This window comes from Argiope bruennichi, chromosome 8, assembly GCF_947563725.1.
Source record: "Argiope bruennichi chromosome 8, qqArgBrue1.1, whole genome shotgun sequence".
In the NCBI taxonomy this organism is placed as follows: Eukaryota; Metazoa; Arthropoda; class Arachnida; order Araneae; family Araneidae; genus Argiope; species Argiope bruennichi.
In genome coordinates this window covers 15,663,242-15,682,762 of record NC_079158.1, presented here as the reverse complement: position 1 = coordinate 15,682,762, position 19,521 = coordinate 15,663,242, and the positions used below count along the sequence as shown (strand labels likewise).

At 32.5% G+C, this 19,521-nt stretch overlaps 1 long non-coding RNA gene across 1 annotated transcript; it reads left to right on the top strand.

Moving 5' to 3' along the window:
• The first annotated feature begins 762 nt into the window (after positions 1-762).
• LOC129981857 (uncharacterized) lies at positions 763-5,878 on the top strand. The gene is made up of 4 exons (XR_008785378.1): positions 763-890; positions 2,573-2,653; positions 4,934-5,063; positions 5,305-5,878. It is a non-coding gene; the product is annotated as an uncharacterized LOC129981857 (long non-coding RNA).
• Positions 5,879-19,521: the final 13,643 nt, after the last annotated feature.

Below are 19,521 nucleotides of genomic sequence, written 5' to 3'. Positions count from 1 at the left end.
ACAACTCTTTCTGTGAATACGATGACACAAAAATGCTTAGATAATTGAAATTTGATTCATTGTCTTTACATCAAATTATGCATTTCTATCGATTTTTTAAAGAAATACATTAAGAACAAATTTGTTATTTATCTCTTCGAGTAAGAATCAGCGCGATAACTCAGGATACGTAAAGAGCTAAGTAGATAAAATCCGGTACATATTCTTATTATTTTCAGATCATTATCACATTTTGATCCAAAAACCATCAAATGATGACCATCTGTTGATCTATATATTCAATTGTTTGTAAAAACTATCAGTCAAAAAATGCAAGTACTTAAATAAATGAAATTTGATAAACAATCATGTTACTACTGGCCGAAAGGCCGACTCCTAAAAATATAGGAGGAATTATCACCTCTCGCCCTTCCTTCATAACGTCCAATCTTTTGTCACCCGTAGATTCGAATCCGACCTATGGGAGGAATTTATGTTTGTTCTCTGCCATCGAATCGTCAACAGTAAACTCATTATTTCATTTTCATGACATTTCGCTTCGACAATCAATAGTTTACTTGTTGCATAATCAGCATTAACTAAAAATATCTCCTCCTACATTTCTATGAAGAATAAGACAAAAAGTAGAAAGTATGATTACGGATATTTCTGGTTAATACATTTGAATCCTAGCTAGTCAAGAGCAGCCAATTAAACTCGCCAAATAGAAATTTATGTGTAAAATTGGCGTATTCTTACTAAGAAAGAGATGACAACTTCTTTAGGGTTGCATTTTGGTATTTTGAAGCATTAAATCTTCTAACATTTCAATTTATTATCTGTTTTCCTTTGCTATATCATTGTATTCGAAAAAATCTTTGAAAAAATTAGAAATTATGGCTAGCTTAAAAGTGAGTATCTTGATTCAAATTGCACGTTTAGCATTAGGTAGTTTCTTTATAGGAATATTAAATTGTCTGTATTTGATTCAATAATGTATGTGTTTTTATAATCTTTGATTATTTTAATATTGTTTCTATTTTTTATGTATATCATGAGATGTTTATAACTAAATCATTAAAATGTTAGTTGAATTTTTGAGATAAATTATTTTAATAAAATGTTCTATTCCGTATATGAATTTCAAATATTTTAATTATTCTGCAACATTTATTTGAAGTTAAATTTTATTGATATGTTGTATTCGAGAGTTTCCGATACCATGATTTAAAAACTTTCGTTGTTATTCTAATACTATTGCTGTTAGTTTTAAATTATTTAAATTGAACATAGCTTGTTTTATTTACAATATAAACGAAGTCTTGATGCTGTTCGTGAATTCAGGATATAAGGAATTCTACAATACGCGAATTCAATAATTACCGCTTAAAAGGACAGTGGACTCTAACATAAACCCTAAGTGAATTATTCACTTTATTTCCCTCCTCAATCCTGACATCGCCTTCCTCAGTTCATGGGGACTCTGAATGATTTTGTTAAATTTCTCCTTCATGAATTGAAATGTTTCTGGATTTTAAAAGAATACTAAATAAGTTGTAATAATTCCAACTTATTTTTGAGTATTTTTTCATTTTCTTTTAGTCAAAAGCATATGGACTTATGCTCATAATTGTCCATTTTTCTAAAAAAAAACAAATAAAAAATAAAGCATAAATTAAAACAGATTAATTTTTTATACATTGGTATATTTAGAGCCGTTTTATAATTATCTAGTAATCTTGTATTACTAACAAAAGTTTCAGTCACACATTGATCTCTGGATTCAGTAGGTTATATATTTACTAGTTAGTCCATTTACTGAGCCTTTTATAGATTAAGGTACGAGTATTCGTAGTTGTGCGATTTATCTTCAACCAAGAAAAACGAACGCATAGCTGACTTTAGCATGAATTTACCAAATTTCTCATGCTTGCCTTTAGTGTATATATTTGTGTTGTAGATTAATTACAACTGATACAATGTAAAGCAATACTGTGAAAGAGGCATGACGATTTTGTTCAAAAGCTGATTTAATTACTAAATATGGAGCTCATACTTGCTTTTGTCATTTCATGCCCTTTCATTTGATCAATTACTGAATTAGACAGAACGCGTGTATGAATGTAAGAGTAATCGTCTTCAAAAAATAAGCTGCAAAAATTGTAAGTCGCAAGAATATGTATAGAAAGAAATCTTGTGTAAAGGTTTACTATATTTTTAATTACTTTCTATATAAAAATTATTTTTCGTCAGTTGATAATTCATAACAAATAGCATAACTTTGATTGTTATCTGAGAATAGTTAATTTTGCAGTTTAACTTTTATGTTTCCTTTAGAAAAAGAATTTTACAGCTCTCTGGATAGAATATTTCTACAAAAATAAGGGTTAGATTCAACATACTTGCTTATGTTTTTTTGTTAAAAAAAATATCTATAAAACACATTATACAAAATGTTCCTTGGTTAGGCTGCGATGTTTAAGATTCGAATCTTTAATTTTTTTTTTTAAAATAAAAGATGGACATTGTTTTAGTCACTGACCGATTTAGTTACAATTTGTTCAGTAGTCTGAAAATTTTGTATGATTTCTAGGAGGACGCTGAAAGATCTAGAGAAGATATTGTGGTAGCTAAAGTCTTAGAGATGTTATGAACGAAATGTCGTAAAAGGGAGGTAATTAATACAATTTTGATAAAAAATATTATTTTGAGCAAATAAAATTTTTATAAAGCCTTGGTTCAAACAAAATTCTTATCAGCAGTCATTTTTTCAGTGATTTGCGACATGCATAGTGAAGTGCATTATGTACGGTTTGAAGAGTAAATCTTTTTACAGTGTAAACGAATTGAACCAGTAATTATTTCCTGGGTGGTAAATGTTCACGAAAACTTTTTGCTATATTTTAATTCGAAATTAACCGAGGATTTAATATTTATCATCAGAAGCATTTTGTTGTAAAAAAAATTAGTATCTTTTTAAGATTTAATAATCTATTTGTTTATTATATGTTCCGAATGTTCCAATATATTCCGCACAATTTTTATCTAAATTTAATAAATTCCAAAATGCTTTAAGCATATTTTGCAAAACTTTTACTTTTTTTAATTACTGAATTTATATTCTCATGCGTTGTGACGACATTAAGTATATTTTTTGTGCTTTTGCAAATGCCATATAATTACTGCCATGTAGTATATTTTAAAATGGCTGACTCATGCTTAAAATATTATACAGATTTTAGATCTTTTTATAAATAGTTTAAATAGTTTCAAGCTAGACGTTCGTATTTCTTATTCGATTTTAAAAAATCTGCAAGATGGATCAAGTCTTCCAGCCTAATTTTTCCATCGAACGTGTACATTGTGCACATATTGCACTGCGAATGTCCAGACACACCAGCTGGGTATTGCTCTTAATTTTCAAGTGTTTTAGTTAAGACACAAAAAAGGCTACATGGATTTTAATTTCAATAAATAGACAAGCAAAGAAAATTTAATACATAATTGAATATTTGATTGTGGTAATTGCGAAAGATTTATTCTAACATTATCTATAACAATTCTTCACAAATGATCTTAATTTCAGAAATTTTCAAAAGCATCCTAACTATGAGGCACACAATACAAATACCTCAATTTTTCCAAATGTTATTAATGAAATAGATTTTCCGTATCCAATAACAAATATTACTTTTTATCATGTCTAGTATCGGCAATTTCGTGGTCGTATCGGATATTTAAAGAAATTTTATTCGTTTTGTTTGCAAGAAATTCAATTTTGTTTCTGTGATTACGAGGCTGCATTGCGTTGTTCAAGCAACGGCATTCTGAAATCTCATAGCGAATATTTACTTGTCTAATGTTGAAAACAAATTGTTTCTCTACACTATCTGTGCAGCAATTGTAATCTAGGGAAAGTGAAGAATCGTCCTCTGCCTTGGCGCGATTTTCAAAATCCCCTTGGGAACCGAGATAAAGCGGCAAATTTGGCTGCTCACGCATCTTTTCTCTTGGAGTTTCACCCACTCTAACGCCAAAAAAAACTGATAATAGAATAAAACCCTCCATCTCATACACCATTATAACACAGCCTTCTTTCTTAAAATAGGCAACATGACAAAAAAAAAAAAAAATATTTGACATATTGACTTTCGGAAATTGCTCAGAAAAATACTCTCCAGTAGAAATCCACTTGGATGCCACGATTGCTGCAGTTATAAATCTGGTAAAAATCTCAAAAGGGAAAAAAGGCGCCAAATAAGTGAGTTCACTCCTGGAATTGAGCAAATACGGATGATATTCCAGTTGAGTGAACTAAATTATAAGTGGAGAACTGGTTCCAGAATGAAAATGAGGATTAACCCTTTATATAGTGCACTGTCAGGCACCACTGGATATAAAATTTCTAATTTGGTTTCCATAAAACTTATTCAATTTTTTTCTCATTTTTTTAAAAACTTATTTTATTCTATATATCGCACCCAGCTACCAGCACTAATAAAATCAATGGGCCTCAAAGAGGTTAAGGGTCTGGACTTATTTACTTTTCTAAAACAGTCACTGGCAACAAGCACCATAAAAATTTAGAATTTGACAGCTAAATGGAAGGATATTTTTGGTTATGGATTGTGTAATATATCCTTGCGAAATGTCTCATAGGCATATTATTATCTGGAATTTCAACTGCATTTTAAATAAGGTTTAATGATATTCGATATTTTGGAATTATGGTTATTATACTTATTTTTTCTTAAGAAGATAGCTGAGAACGTTTAAAAATTATATTTTTTTTTCAACAATGAATATTTCTATTAATTTAATTACGAAATTTCGGAAATGAATAAAAACTGCAGTATTTACTTTAGGTCAGGCTGATTATTTGTAAAAAAATGTGCCTATAAAGTGTGCCTATTGGATCATTCTAATGGAAGCGTAATTTTTTTTCTCTTTACAGATAGTCATTCCTCTAATTTGTATGCTCCGAAGAAACTCTGAAATTTTCAATTAGGTTTTTTTTGGTTCATTGCTTTCGAAGCCATTAATCATTGCTACGATAGACCAATCATTTAGACATGGGTGAAAAAGTAAGTAAAATATTTATTTTTATATTTCAGATTAATTTTTTCATTTTGTTTCTGTTTTGAGATACAATTCAAAGTATCGTTTGCTGTAGTTGATGTTCATATTTGTATCGCTCCATAGACAAAAGTTCTAACATATTGCAATCTCGTGGAATTAATGTTGCTTAGTTAATATAACGGAAGCATAGATCAACTTTATAATTTATTTAGTGTTGTGAAAATATTTAATTTTTTTTTTTTTCAGGACCTCTTGAAACAGACCTTCTTGCACTGATTGAACCATGGAGCTGAGATTGTGACATTGGGACTTACTTTCCTTTCTAATCAAGAAGTCTTGGTAAAAGATACTATGAAATGATATATGTCTGCTTTAGTGAATTATTGTTTTTAGCTTATTTTGTGCATTCTTAGAGTAGTTCACCATTTCCATTATCAAGTGATGCAACCTAATAAAAATTCCAAAAATTAACTCTTGGATGCATCGGACGTTATTAATTACTTTAAAATTGTGTCGTACCACCAGCCGTTTGGATAGTATTTTTTTCTGTATCTGAATATGAATCAATCTCCTTCAATAAAATAACACGAATCCAGCAACGAATCAAATAATTTTTTACCTTAGCTATCCGCATTCCGACTACAGAATTGCTTTTACAGTTGATTCAAATGCACGTACACGTTGTTTCTGGTGTCATTATTAACGATTCCGTTTGCCTCCAGATTTTGCTCAACTTGTAATTGATTCACCTCTGCTTCATGCTCTGCAACGCATTTATTGCATTCGGTGTTGGGACAACAGCAATTTATTCAACATTGAGTTTCACCCTTTGAAGAATAATATTTGCTATTATCTTTTGTTCTAATCCTTACCATGTTCTCAGTAAGAGCAAAGCATACTAAAAAATCTGATCAGCTTTTACTCACAGAGATCTGTTCCTTGGGTACTGCACACTTATATATGTATGTCTCGCGGATCATTCTAATAGTGTCCACATTTGCTCCGCAGCGGCGAGCATTCTTTCAGATGTCTTGCACTGATTTCAGTGATTTAAAAAAATCCATATGTCAAGCTTTATCGTTTTATTTGAAATATTGTTTTTTATAATATTGAAACATTTTAACTTTGTTTTTTTTGGTTTCTGATATATCTTTTTATTTTCTTTCTCTCATCACAGGGTTTTCTTATTTTTTGCGTTGGAACTAGGTATCCTCTTCATCTTTTATTATAACTTGATAAAAAAAAAATATTCCTGTACAATCAGTTTGGCGCAGCACACCAAAAATGGCTTTTGCGCCAAAGAACAGGAACAAAACTCAACTGAGCAGCCCCTGTTCCTTTTGCATACATTCGCACAACTTTGAAACATATTCTTAATAAATGACAGCATTAATGTAATTTTCAAAGATATTAAATCATATTACGCTTGCTATTTCGTTGTTGTCGGCTATTAGCACTTGCGCATATTCATTTCGGAGATATTACCCAAGCATATACTTGCTCTCTAGAAATCCAATACGTATGTTTACAATCTGCAAAGCAATTCAAACTGTTGACCTCATTTTAATGTCCTGATTTTAACTAAACTCAATCAAAATTTAAAAGCTATTGCTTTAGACCGGAAGGATTCAATGCGTAAGAGATCCCGTCCAGATCTGTTTTCTTTGAAATATTTCTGTACCGAATTTAATTCATAAGTTGTATTTCATGCGTGTTTACTTCCTTCTAGTTGTTTCCTAGCTCTGTTTTAAGAATATTTCTTTATAAATTTTTAGTTCCCTTCCAAATTTTAAAAATATTTTTCGACTGTACTTTTTACTTGAAGTCTTTTGACTTCGGTTTGAGTTTTTGTTTGGCGTAACTTAGCAGACTACTACTATCACATTTCATCCATCCGGCCCAAGAACTGGTTCTGTGAGCTCAAACATGGTGGCAAAATAAGGTATGTAAGATACTTGAACATTACCAGCCTTAATTCCCAATATTTTTTTTTTTTTAAATCTTAAAATTGTGAAGGAAATAGAAAAAATAGAGTGCAAGATTTTGAAATATGAACTATATTTATATAGTGTCTAATATTTGCAGTACGAATGTCAACTAAATTTAGTGTCAAAATTTTAATTTTTTGAATTGAATGCAATTTCCAGTTCCAGTTGAGGATGCTGAATTATCTGTATGTTGAACAGTGCAAAGCGCGCCAGAAAGCATAAAAGAAATGCTTTTTCACTTGGTTCAAATAAAGAGTCTTAAAAAATACTTAGTTTCTGATTTAGAAACGGTTATAGAAGAATTCCATATACATTTTGAATACTGTAAACTCCTTGCTTTCAACTGGGTAAAAAGCTAATCACTGCGCTTTCTAATATAAATTTCAATATTAATTTGACTGATATTAAGTGCATCAAATCTGCAAATAAAACTTCTTTATCGGAAAACAAACCCTTCACATAATTTGATAAACTTCAGCAATATAATAAACCAAAAGGGTTGTACAATCAGTCTAGACATCATTCTAGTGAAATATATTCTTTTTTATTTCCCCACGCCAGTACAGAGTGATAAAGATACAGTCTAGACAGTGTACGATAATGATTTTGATAGAAGAATTTGAATTTTTAAAACTAGTTTCAATGCAAGGACAAACACAAGTACTGGATTACACATAATAAAAATATCAATACTGTAAAATATAAATTCTAAACAAATTCAAAAGGTAAAGCAAATATGGAAGACCAAATTATTTTTTGTAATGTTTTATATAATTCTCTGTGATTATTCAAAAATGTGTTAAAATAATTCCTGCAAGCGCCGAAATATGAACTAAAGTATTTCTTTACCGAGTTCAAGTGAAGATTAAAGTTTAGTCGCACTGAATCGGCAAGTAATTCTGCTTTAACCATGAATATTGAGAAAGTATTCAAATGACACGCTATCGGTTTTCTGTTCGACTTGCCAGTGTGTAAATTTAAAGAAAATTATCAAAAGAATAAATTGTAACTGTTTGAAAATTTGTTTAAATTTTAATATTTAAGAATTGTAAACGAAAATCTATCCATTAGTTTCCATTATAATCCATCCGTTTTAAAATTTGCGATTCAAATGTTAATATATACGTAAATTATTCATCCAGTTACTAACTTCAAATATTGGATGTAATTAAGGATTGAGTTTAAGGATTAAGGATCTGTGTAAATTTCATTTAGTCTTTAATCTCCAGATTTCTTCCATATTCTGATGTTTGAAGTATCATGCTAAGCTTCTTTATAACTACAAGCGCGGAATAAGAGATGGGAGGGTTACGAATGGGGGGGGGGGGGTAACAATAGTTCAAATCGTCTAATCGTAATTCCAAGGGTGGGTAGGTACCAGCCGGCTGGTGAGAGGGAGGGAGGGAGTATACGGAAATAGATTAAGAAAACCCACCTTAATATTGAATAACCTTGCAAATTAACATTCTAGTTCTACTAATAGACGTATTTTTTATAAAGAAGCTTAACATATATTTTCAACTTTTGAATAATGGGGGATATCTGAATATTTTCAAAGGAACGTAAAACAATTTATCTTTTTTTTTTAAATTAAACTTGCAACGTTCCTGTGTATAAACTGCAATTAGAAATTTTAATAACTTCCTCAATCAATTAAAATTAAGTTTAATGTTCAGTTGCCGAGAATAGAAACCGAATTCTTAAAATCATCCAGATATGGCACTGTGTATATTATATAGATAGGATATTGTGCATTGATCGGGATTCTGTGTATATTTGAATATTTTTCTGAATATTCATGGTTGGAGCGCGATAACCACTTGATATCAGATTATTTACCTTCAGATTGACTGTACATTTCTCTTTGTTATTTAATTTCAATTCTTCTCTGAAGTTTCATGAATTGTTTTGGAAGACACAAATAATTCGAAAATCAAAATGCTAAAATAAGACACACTTCTGGAAGGAAAATAAATCGATTCTACAAACACTTAAAAAAAAAACAAATTATTGCAGTCAGTACTAGTGTACAGGACAAAATTTCTAATATTCTTCAAAAAATATTTCAGTATGCGTGAATTGTAAGTTTGCACTTGAATGTCGCAATGCAATCTTAGGTTGGTCAAAAGACCAGCTATTGATTTTAAGTTTTCGATCGGGGAATTAAGAAAAACATAGAAAAATCTTTATCCGTAGTTTGAATTGTCTTCATAAATATTTGATAGTTGTTTTTTAGTATTAAATTAATGTTTGTTTAAAATTAAATCGATGCTTTAAAGCGCCCAACATAATATATCTAAAATTTTAGTGATAATTTTCTCTGAAGCAGCAATTAATATTTAGCTGGCTGCGTCTCTTTTTTACTCTAGAACAGTTGGTTGATCTGTCTTGTAGAATTTCTAATTTTGAATTCCTCGAATTTTTATCCAGTTTCATTCCAATAGTGGAAATTTCAATAGTAAATCGCTTTCCTTCAAACTTATCCGAGTTCCAATTCTATGATATTGATATTAAAACTGATTGCAACTAAGATTTATTTAAATGATTTCCTCGTTGCCAAAAGCCTGACATTGCATGACGCAAATGTCTTGTATCCTAAATTTTTTTTGCTCCTTTTTTTTCTGTTTGCAATTACTACATACTGCAGGGAAACATCTGAACGATTTCAGAAATTCTGAGTACCTAATTTTCTAATCCATTCATCCTATGACATAGAAGAGAAATTGGAAGCTTCAAATTTGTTTCTGGTTTGTAAACATTAAATATGAAACGGTTGAAGTAATTCCCTTTGTTTTTGCTTTGAGCCTGATTTTCTGTTGGAAATCTTTTGGTAATGAATACGTAGAAGCATTAAATGTTACAATTGAAATGGTTGAACTACTCCAAGGTTGTGCATGCTAATTGACAGTGGTTTGGACTTAATTTTGTAAAAAAAAAATGTGATCTTCATTTATATTTATTCAATCTTACGCATATATCACTTCAGCTCAAGCATGTTAAACTCACGAATTAAACATAGTTTGCGGTATTCTGTAGCCCATTGCCATTCGATATGAAAGTTTATACCAAGTAATTGATCACTTTTTAAAGCTGTTGAATCAATCCTTTTCCATCAAAGGATCCTTTGTTTCATGTTGTGGAAATGTAAATAAACGTTTTAAAATTTGGAAAAATATTAATTTTTGTCCCTAGAAAACATTACTCATTTTTTTCTTTTTAAAAGTAAAATTTATCTAAATTTAGGAAAATGAAGACAATGGGAAATTTAAATAACTGAAGTTCCTAAATTTAAGTAAACAGATTTAAGAAAGGTGCGAAATTTCTTTAAATATATATCAAATTTTGATTTCTTATGTAGACGAGAAATTTTTAAATGCAAGTATAAATGCATTTATGATTTAGTGACATGCGTTTTCGTTCAACTTCGAAAATTGTGAATGTAAAAATTTCCACTCACCTTGCAGAAGTTGGAAAAAGAAAATGTTATGTCTGGAAAGAAATAATTATATTAATGATTTATTTACTTTTTAAAATAAACTGTTTTAAGCAAATTGCGTAAGTAGCTTTATATGCAGCATTGTCTTTGTTTGTATTGTTTTGTATGGTTGCAATTAATTTAAAAGTTATTGTAATACTATGTAGTCAATCTAAGCCTGTTAATGTATTCTGAATGTTCAATATGTTGTGTGCAATATTTTCTGTCTAGTGCATCAATATCGAATTTAAAGCAAATAATTTTACTGTCAAGGCTGGGTGATATTTCGCAGAGGAAAAGGATTAATTTTTGATTACGAAACAGTAGTTCTGCATTATTAAAAAAAAATTGAAATGTATGTGTACGTAAAACCTTTTTGGTTATTTTCATTTCAATGTCGGCAGATACAAAATCGGTATTTCTATGCTAACTGGAATCTGATTTAAATGCTTATCAATGTATCCTAAATGTTAGAATTTTATATAATATATTGCTTGTGAAAATTGAGAGGAATTTTTTAAGTTAAATTTCATTAAACTCGTTCAGTCGACCATATCTTAAATTACAAACTTACTGCTTGTTTCGACACCTCGAAGCTAGTCTTGACAAAAATTGGAAATATATTTCTTCCCATCCATTTATAAACGTAGCTTGTATAATGATTTTCCAGTCTATTCTTTAATAACAAAAACATAAATTACTTGTAGTATTTTAATATTCCTTGCTGCTGCATCATTTTTTTTAAAGAGCTTAGATCATAATGTTGGTTCATTTTAAGAGGAAAAATCAAGGTTTTTGAGATCTCTCAATATTCCAAGGTACCTATACTTAAAATGTCTCCAGAATCGTGAATCAGTGATTATATCTCACTGTCTTGTGCCTTTCTCATCATGCTATATTATTCTTTGAAGAAATTCTCTGGATTGTAGCTTCATAATGGAACCAGTCATCAAATGTTTCCATAAAACAAAGTAAAATAAAATGCTCTTTTTGCCAAAATTTGCATTTCTTTCAGTCCCAATATTCTCGCCTTAATAAAGTCTCTATTTATATAAATCTGAAATTAATAAGAAAGGAATGAATTTTTATTTCTGTAGGTGTTTAACTTTTTCAATATCATCCTAACGAGCTGTTATACTTTGTTTAGTCCGCACCTCTAACACCGATTAACGTGCTCTTCCATAATGGTCGAAGATTTTACAGTTGTCTGTAAATTATGAATTCGTGATTCTTGCTGTAATGGTTTCCCCGTACCGAAGATTTTTAACTGCCATCAGTTTAACAATTAACAAACAATGTGACAAAATTATAGAAACCAAGACATTGCAAAAATATATCTGAGCATGCATCTTATTCCCTTTGTCACGGGACCGATAAATCAATTGCCTTGAAAATGTATTGGTGCAAAACAAAATAGTAGATTGAATCGATATCACTGAATCTCGGATCTCTCATTTAGAATAAAATCCAGCTGATTTCAATGCATTAATGCAATACAATGTTCTGTTGAATAAAGCTGACCTTCTGGTATATGCCTAAATTTTAAAACAATGTGTCGAGTCAATTTTTCCATGACAATAGAGAAAAAAAACATCTTAAGTTCTAATAGTAAAAAAAAGCAATATTTGATCAAGCGAAGAAGCGTAAATGTAACTAATATTTCCACTTTCAAACACGTTATCGGGAATAGCAAACATCTTTCAGACAAATATTTATGGTCAGAACTTTCGTAATTAAACATGTGGTTATTAAAAAAAACATTAAAATTTAGCTAGAATTTAATATTTCACTAACCTTTATCTTATCTGAAACCTCTCATTTTTGAGTTCCTTTTTGAAAATCATTGTTGAGTGGTAAATATCAGCTGGAAGTCTTTATTTAAAGATGAACATCTGCAAAGAGATTTTTCACGTTCATCGGTACCGGTTCTATTCATTTATACGCACTTCCAAATAAAACTGTGGCATTCATTGTTTACCATCGTTCCTCGGAATGAATGCGCACATCGAAATTCACTTTCATTGTAAACTCTCCTCTTTAGTTAATTGTATGAAATCTGCTTTGGCGGTTTGGCGATACTTCAGTGTATAGACAATAGAAATCAGTACTTAGCCGATGATTCTCTCCACAATACTTGTTTTTCTGTGGCTACTTTTTCTGTGAATCATTTGGTGGTGTTTGGTTTTCTAATAAGTTTCCGTAGTTACAGCATCAATGCTCTGATTTAGAGATCAGGAATTTAAAAATCCACAGACTGTTACAACAAACACGTGTATGTAATTGAATAGCCAAATATGTCAAACATTTGCCAAGCAATTTACTCTAGATAAAATATAGTCATTTAAATTAAACGAAAATTTCGATTTTGGCATTTAATGGAAATACCGTTATTTAAATTTTTAATCTCAAACAATATGCATTACAAATTCTTCCAGTTATGCGCAAGCTTGGAAACAATGTCTTTGGTGTGCTTGTATGGCTTTTCGTCCACCTCGATGTATATGTGTGGTTTTTGCTTCTCTCGGTGTGTCTGTATGTGGGTTTTTTGCTTCCCTCAGTGTGGTTTTTTGATTCCCTCGGTGTGTGTATGTGTGGTTTTTTGATTCCCTCGGTGTGCGTATGTGTGGTTTTTTGATTCCCTCGGTGTGCGTATGTGTGGTTTTTTGATTCCCTCGGTGTGCGTATGTGTGGTTTTTTGATTCCCTCGGTGTGCGTATGTGTGGTTTTTTGATTCCCTCGGTGTGCGTATGTGTGGTTTTTTGATTCCCTCGGTGTGCGCATGTGTGGTTTTTTGATTCCCTCGGTGTGCGTATGTGTGGTTTTTTGATTCCCTCGGTGTGCGTATGTGTGGTTTTTTGATTCCCTCGGTGTGCGTATGTGTGGTTTTTTGATTCCCTCGGTGTGCGTATGTGTGGTTTTTTGATTCCCTTGGTGTGTGTGTGGCTTTGATTCCCTCGGTGTGTGGTGTGTGTGGTTTTTTGCTTTCCTCGGTGTGTGGTGTGTGTGGTTTTTTGCTTTCCTCGGTGTGCGTATGTGTTGTTTTTTGATTCCCTTGGTGTGTGTGTGACTTTGATTCCCTCGGTGTGTGGTGTGTGTGGTTTTTTGCTTTCCTCCATGTGGTGTGTGTGTGGTTTTTTGCTTTCCTCCATGTGGTGTGTGTGTGTGGTTTTTTGCTTTCCTCGGTGTGGTGTGTGTGTGTGGTTTTTTGCTTTCCTCGGTGTGGTGTGTGTGTGTGGTTTTTTGCTTTCCTCGGTGTGGTGTGTGTGTGTGGTTTTTTGCTTTCCTCGGTGTGGTGTGTGTGTGGTTTTTTGCTTTCCTCGGTGTGGTGTGTGTGTGTGTGGTTTTTTGCTTTCCTCGGTGTGGTGTGTGTGTGTGTGGTTTTTTGCTTTCCTCGGTGTGGTGTGTGTGTGTGTGGTTTTTTGCTTTCCTCGGTGTGGTGTGTGTGGTTTTTTGCTTTCCTCGGTGTGGTGTGTGTGTGTGTGGTTTTTTGCTTTCCTCGGTGTGGTGTGTGTGGTTTTTTGCTTTCCTCGGTGTGGTGTGTGTGGTTTTTTGCTTTCCTCGGTGTGGTGTGTGTGGTTTTTTGCTTTCCTCGGTGTGGTGTGTGTGTGGGTTTTTTTGCTTCCCTCAGTGTGGTTTTTTGATTCCCTCGGTGTGTGGTGTGTGTGTGTGTGTGGCTTTGATTCCCTCGGTGTGGTGTGTGTGTGGCTTTTTGATTCCCTCGGTGTGGTGTGTGTGTGGTTTTTTGATTCCCTCGGTGTGGTGTGTGTGTGGTTTTTTGATTCCCCCGGTGTGGTGTGTGTGTGTGTGGTTTTTTGCTTTCCTCGGTGTGGTGTGTGTGTGTGTGGTTTTTTGCTTTCCTCGGTGTGGTGTGTGTGTGTGTGTGGTTTTTTGCTTTCCTCGGTGTGGTGTGTGTGTGTGTGGTTTTTTGCTTTCCTCGGTGTGGTGTGTGTGTGTGTGTGTGGTTTTTTGCTTTCCTCGGTGTGGTGTGTGTGTGTGTGTGTGGTTTTTTGCTTTCCTCGGTGTGGTGTGTGTGTGTGTGTGGTTTTTTGCTTTCCTCGGTGTGGTGTGTGTGTGTGTGGTTTTTTGCTTTCCTCGGTGTGGTGTGTGTGTGTGTGGTTTTTTGCTTTCCTCGGTGTGGTGTGTGTGTGTGGTTTTTTGCTTTCCTCGGTGTGGTGTGTGTGTGTGGTTTTTTGCTTTCCTCGGTGTGGTGTGTGTGTGTGGTTTTTTGCTTTCCTCGGTGTGGTGTGTGTGTGTGGTTTTTTGCTTTCCTCGGTGTGGTGTGTGTGTGTGGTTTTTTGCTTTCCTCGGTGTGGTGTGTGTGTGTGGTTTTTTGCTTTCCTCGGTGTGGTGTGTGTGTGTGGTTTTTTGCTTTCCTCGGTGTGGTGTGTGTGTGTGGTTTTTTGCTTTCCTCGGTGTGGTGTGTGTGTGTGGTTTTTTGCTTTCCTCGGTGTGGTGTGTGTGTGGTTTTTTTGCTTTCCTCGGTGTGGTGTGTGTGTGGTTTTTTTGCTTTCCTCGGTGTGGTGTGTGTGTGGTTTTTTTGCTTTCCTCGGTGTGGTGTGTGTGTGGTTTTTTTGCTTTCCTCGGTGTGGTGTGTGTGTGGTTTTTTTGCTTTCCTCGGTGTGGTGTGTGTGTGGTTTTTTTGCTTTTCTCGGTGTGGTGTGTGTGTGGTTTTTTTGCTTTCCTCGGTGGTGTGTGTGTGTGTGTGTGGTTTTTTGCTTTCCTCGGTGGTGTGTGTGTGTGGTTTTTTGCTTTCCTCGGTGGTGTGTGTGTGTGGTTTTTTGCTTTCCTCGGTGGTGTGTGTGTGTGTGTGTGGTTTTTTGCTTTCCTCGGTGGTGTGTGTGTGTGTGTGGTTTTTTGCTTTCCTCGGTGATGTGTGTGTGTATGTGTGGTTTCTTATTCCCCCGAAACATAGTGTTTGGCTCTATCGGTAAGTTATTAATAAGCTTGAACGAGTTAAACTAGCGTTTTTCATTTTCAATTATTGGAATAGGGCATATCAGGAATGACACTTTAACTCGATTACTTTATTATTTAATACGTTTACTCGATTATTTATTATTATTTATGATTATTTTGCAAATAAAATTTTATCTCTAATTTCCTTTTTTTTATATTTAAATATTTATAAATTTTTCAGGATAAATTGTACCTAAATGGTGTTTTATGTCGGAATAATACAAACATTCTTCCCTCCTCACCCAAATATCTAGAATTTTACTCTTGATATCCGAATTTAGTTTCAGTTTCTAATGAATTTCTGCTTTTCTTGTGTAGTAAAGAAAGTTTTCAGAATTTTCCCCGTGTTTAAATTATATTTATCCGCCTTCGTTTGTTTTTCCTCTTTATTCTTCAATACTTGGCATTCTTAGTCTTATTTTGTATTGAATCATCAATTTGTCTCGCATGGTTAGCTTTATCTAGATTTATTTTGGACGCAGAACTGCAATCTAGGAACAAAAATCCTGGTATATCGGTATTTATGAGTCGCTGTTCGAGGAAGACAAATATAAATGTTCGAATATTCCATGACATGGTGCACATGTTTTTAACTCTAATCTTGAAGGTGATTCGCTAGAATTTGGATCATTCTGGGTTTTAAAATGCAATATTCTACTTAGATTGAAAGAAACGTCATAACGTCACTCAAAATAAAATTGCAGGTGTTATGGATGCTCTCCCACGTAATGTGCTTGCATTCTTCCTATGTTCCAACTGCGACTTCCAAATCGACCGAAGCATTGGCAGAAACAACTTGTTCTGTTGTGCTTGATAGAAAGGATGTCAATGCTCATTTATCCACATCCTGTCCTCCATCTTTTTACCTCATTGTCTGTAGAGATCTTTGTTCAAAATAAATTTGTCCATCAGTTGTGGAGGAAAGGAAGTAATCACTTAGGACCGACTGCAGGTTTGGTGCAATTTCCATTATCAATTGATACTTTTGTATCAAAAGCCTTCCGCAGAACTGCTCTCTCTCCGTATTGTTTGTTCATTGTGTGCACACTATGGAATAATGATTGATTTAACATTTCATTGAGAGAATATAACACCTCTTTTGCTGCCAAATGCCAATTTTATTGCTTAAAATAGAATCTGCTATTATAAATCTTGGTAAATTAGTTTTTAAGACATATTCTACAAAACTGAATTTATATTTTGAAACTACGCTTGTTACATATTGTGGGATATTTATTATCTATTCAGTTCAATTCCTTCTCTCTTCGTAGCACCAAGTCTTGCGAAACTGAAGCAGAAAATGGCAGGGGTGTATGTAATTTATTTCTCCTTCATCCTCCCTATCCCACGGAAGGAATCTGCCTTTGTCTTCCGACATGCTGGTATCAAATTCTTTTTCCGTTTGGAAATGGGGCTATTATTGTCTTTTCATGTAAATTTCCAGGTGAAATCGAAAATTAATATTTCGCGCTTTTAAAAACTTTTTTTTTGAAGTTAAATGTTGTGCTTTATTTTAACTTACTCTGAAATTATCATGGCGTAAATTTATAATCACGAGTTTCAGGAGTTGCACTTGTGCAAACTTGCTTTAACATGTACATCACTCAGACTAAAAAATGCTTTGTATCGTATTGTATCTCTTGCTACTTCTCATTAAACTACTGTTTATTAAGATATGCTTTGAATTATTTCTAAAAGTATTCTGCATTTCGAGAAATTTTGTATTCACGCGCTTTTTGCTGCATAATTGTGTAATGTTAATCGTCAATATTTGTGTGCAAGTTTATCAAGAATTCGTTTTCATATTTTTAGAATGTGTTCCTGATAATATGGTGAATGTACACAATTAAATATTTTTCGTAATGTATAAAATAAATTTTAGTTTCGTTTTGTAAAATTGTTTATTGTACTGTATTTTTATATAATTCTAATAAAATGCATTTTTATGAAATTTGAGATTTCAATCCTTTTTATCCAGTCTTTTTTGTGATATAGCACATAAGATTGGTTCTTTTATAAATGCCGATTGTAGTTGAACGTTTCAAAGGATGAATATTTAGCTTCGTTGGTTAATGTGAACATAATGTCAAAATTATACCTGGAATTTCAGCAGGATAGAAATCCAAATCCTTTACCAGCTAGGATATGGAAGCTCTGTCTTAGTGTTACAACAAAATCAGAATTTCTAGAATAAAGTTCGCTATTTCTTTTGCGATCCCTGCCCATGCTCTTCTGCCATGGCTCTGCGAATGCCGATTCCTTCTTTCCCCGTTTTGATTTTCTTCAACCCATCCTTATTCGTCATGCTCCATGAAAGAAGCGGCCAAGTTTCAAATCTTGTGCCTTATATTTTTATTTCAGTTTTTGAGTTTTTCAATATGTCGCTTCATCTTGGTAATGATAAAGTACCCTTAATCATTAAATCAATTAACATATAATCTTTAATGAAAATTTTATTCAAAAATGAGAATTTTGATTCTTATTTGCAGGGTTATGACTGTCGGGCTCTCCTTGATAATCAGATAAAGCATCTAAGAATGGAGAATTTTAAGCTTAAATGGATTTTTTTAAATTTTTTAATTAAATAATCTCAGTGTTTCCCTTTTACCAAATGCAGAAAAAATATTAAGTATTAAATGGAAATGAATTTCATTTTGATTAAAAATATTGATATTTTAAGTCCATTTAATTTTTTGAACTTTCAATTTCAATAAGCTCATTCTTAACTCGATTAAATTAGCTTCAAATTGCTCGAAGTTTAATTAAATGTAATATTTATTAACAATTTATTAATGAACTTGTAGAAAAATTCCGTTCCCCCAATGTTTAAAAGTCTAGTATAATCCTGAATTTTACACGAAGCAGATGGATTTAAAAGCATACAAATGAAATAGTGTAATGATATCAATTTAATATAAATACGGCTGTCGCAAGTTTTAGAAAATCATGTTCAATGCCTATTTGTCCGAGAACTCAAAAAATAATTGCTTGTATTCTGGCATTTTCTTAATTCAATTCCATATCCAACATGGAAAATAACAAAAGCAATGCCTGAACTTTTTCACTTTAAAATTATTTCACTGCTTATTTCACTTTTAGTATTGCAATATTTATAATAATATATTTGTGTTTTTGTCAATATTTGTGTCAAAAATTTGCTACCATTTTTTTTTGTATTCTAATTCCAATTTTTTTTAAATAAGTATTTAAGTATTTAAAGAAACAATTCAAACCCAGTTTAACCATAATGCTGCTTTGGAAATTTAATCACTAGTAATCATTTGCCATTTGATAAAAATCGACTTTTAGACCAGATTGACACCTTGCTTAAAACTTTAATTGGGTAGTCATAAAGAGAATCTTAGACAATTCAGACGAACTCGGGATACGAGACTTCCTGGCTAGATCGGCAGGGAGTGTCACTGAGTTTTGCAGGTCTTCAGCTCGAGTCCGGAAACAATGAAATCATTTCATATATTTTTATTTATTTTTTTATTATTATTATTTTTATTTTCGCTCTTTTTCTATATTATTCTCACTGTTACTATGAATTATTCCAAATCATATACTTCAAAAAAAATTTAATTTCAAAATATTTCTATATTTAATGGAAATTTTTAGAATCAACTTCACGCACATGCGCAGATTTCATTCCTATGCAAAGCATTGTGCTTTTAAACCAGATTGACACCTTACTTGAAACTTTTATTGGATAGTCATAAAGATAATCTTAGACCCTTCCTTTGCTCTTGGGATACGAGGCTTGGAGGCTAGATCGGAAGGGAGTGTTAATCAGTTAGGCCGGTCTTCATCTCGAGTCTCGAAACAAAGTAATCTTTTCATATATTTTTATTTTTTTATTATTTTTTATTTTATTTTCCCTCTTTATCTCCATTATTCTCACTGTTACTATGAATTATTCCAAATCATATACATTTATGTACGGAGTTACCACCCCAACACCGTGCGCGAAGCACATCGTTGGTGCGAGTGGTGGGACCCGAGCAATTATCTACAGGAAGCTACCACAGAGGTCTTCACCAA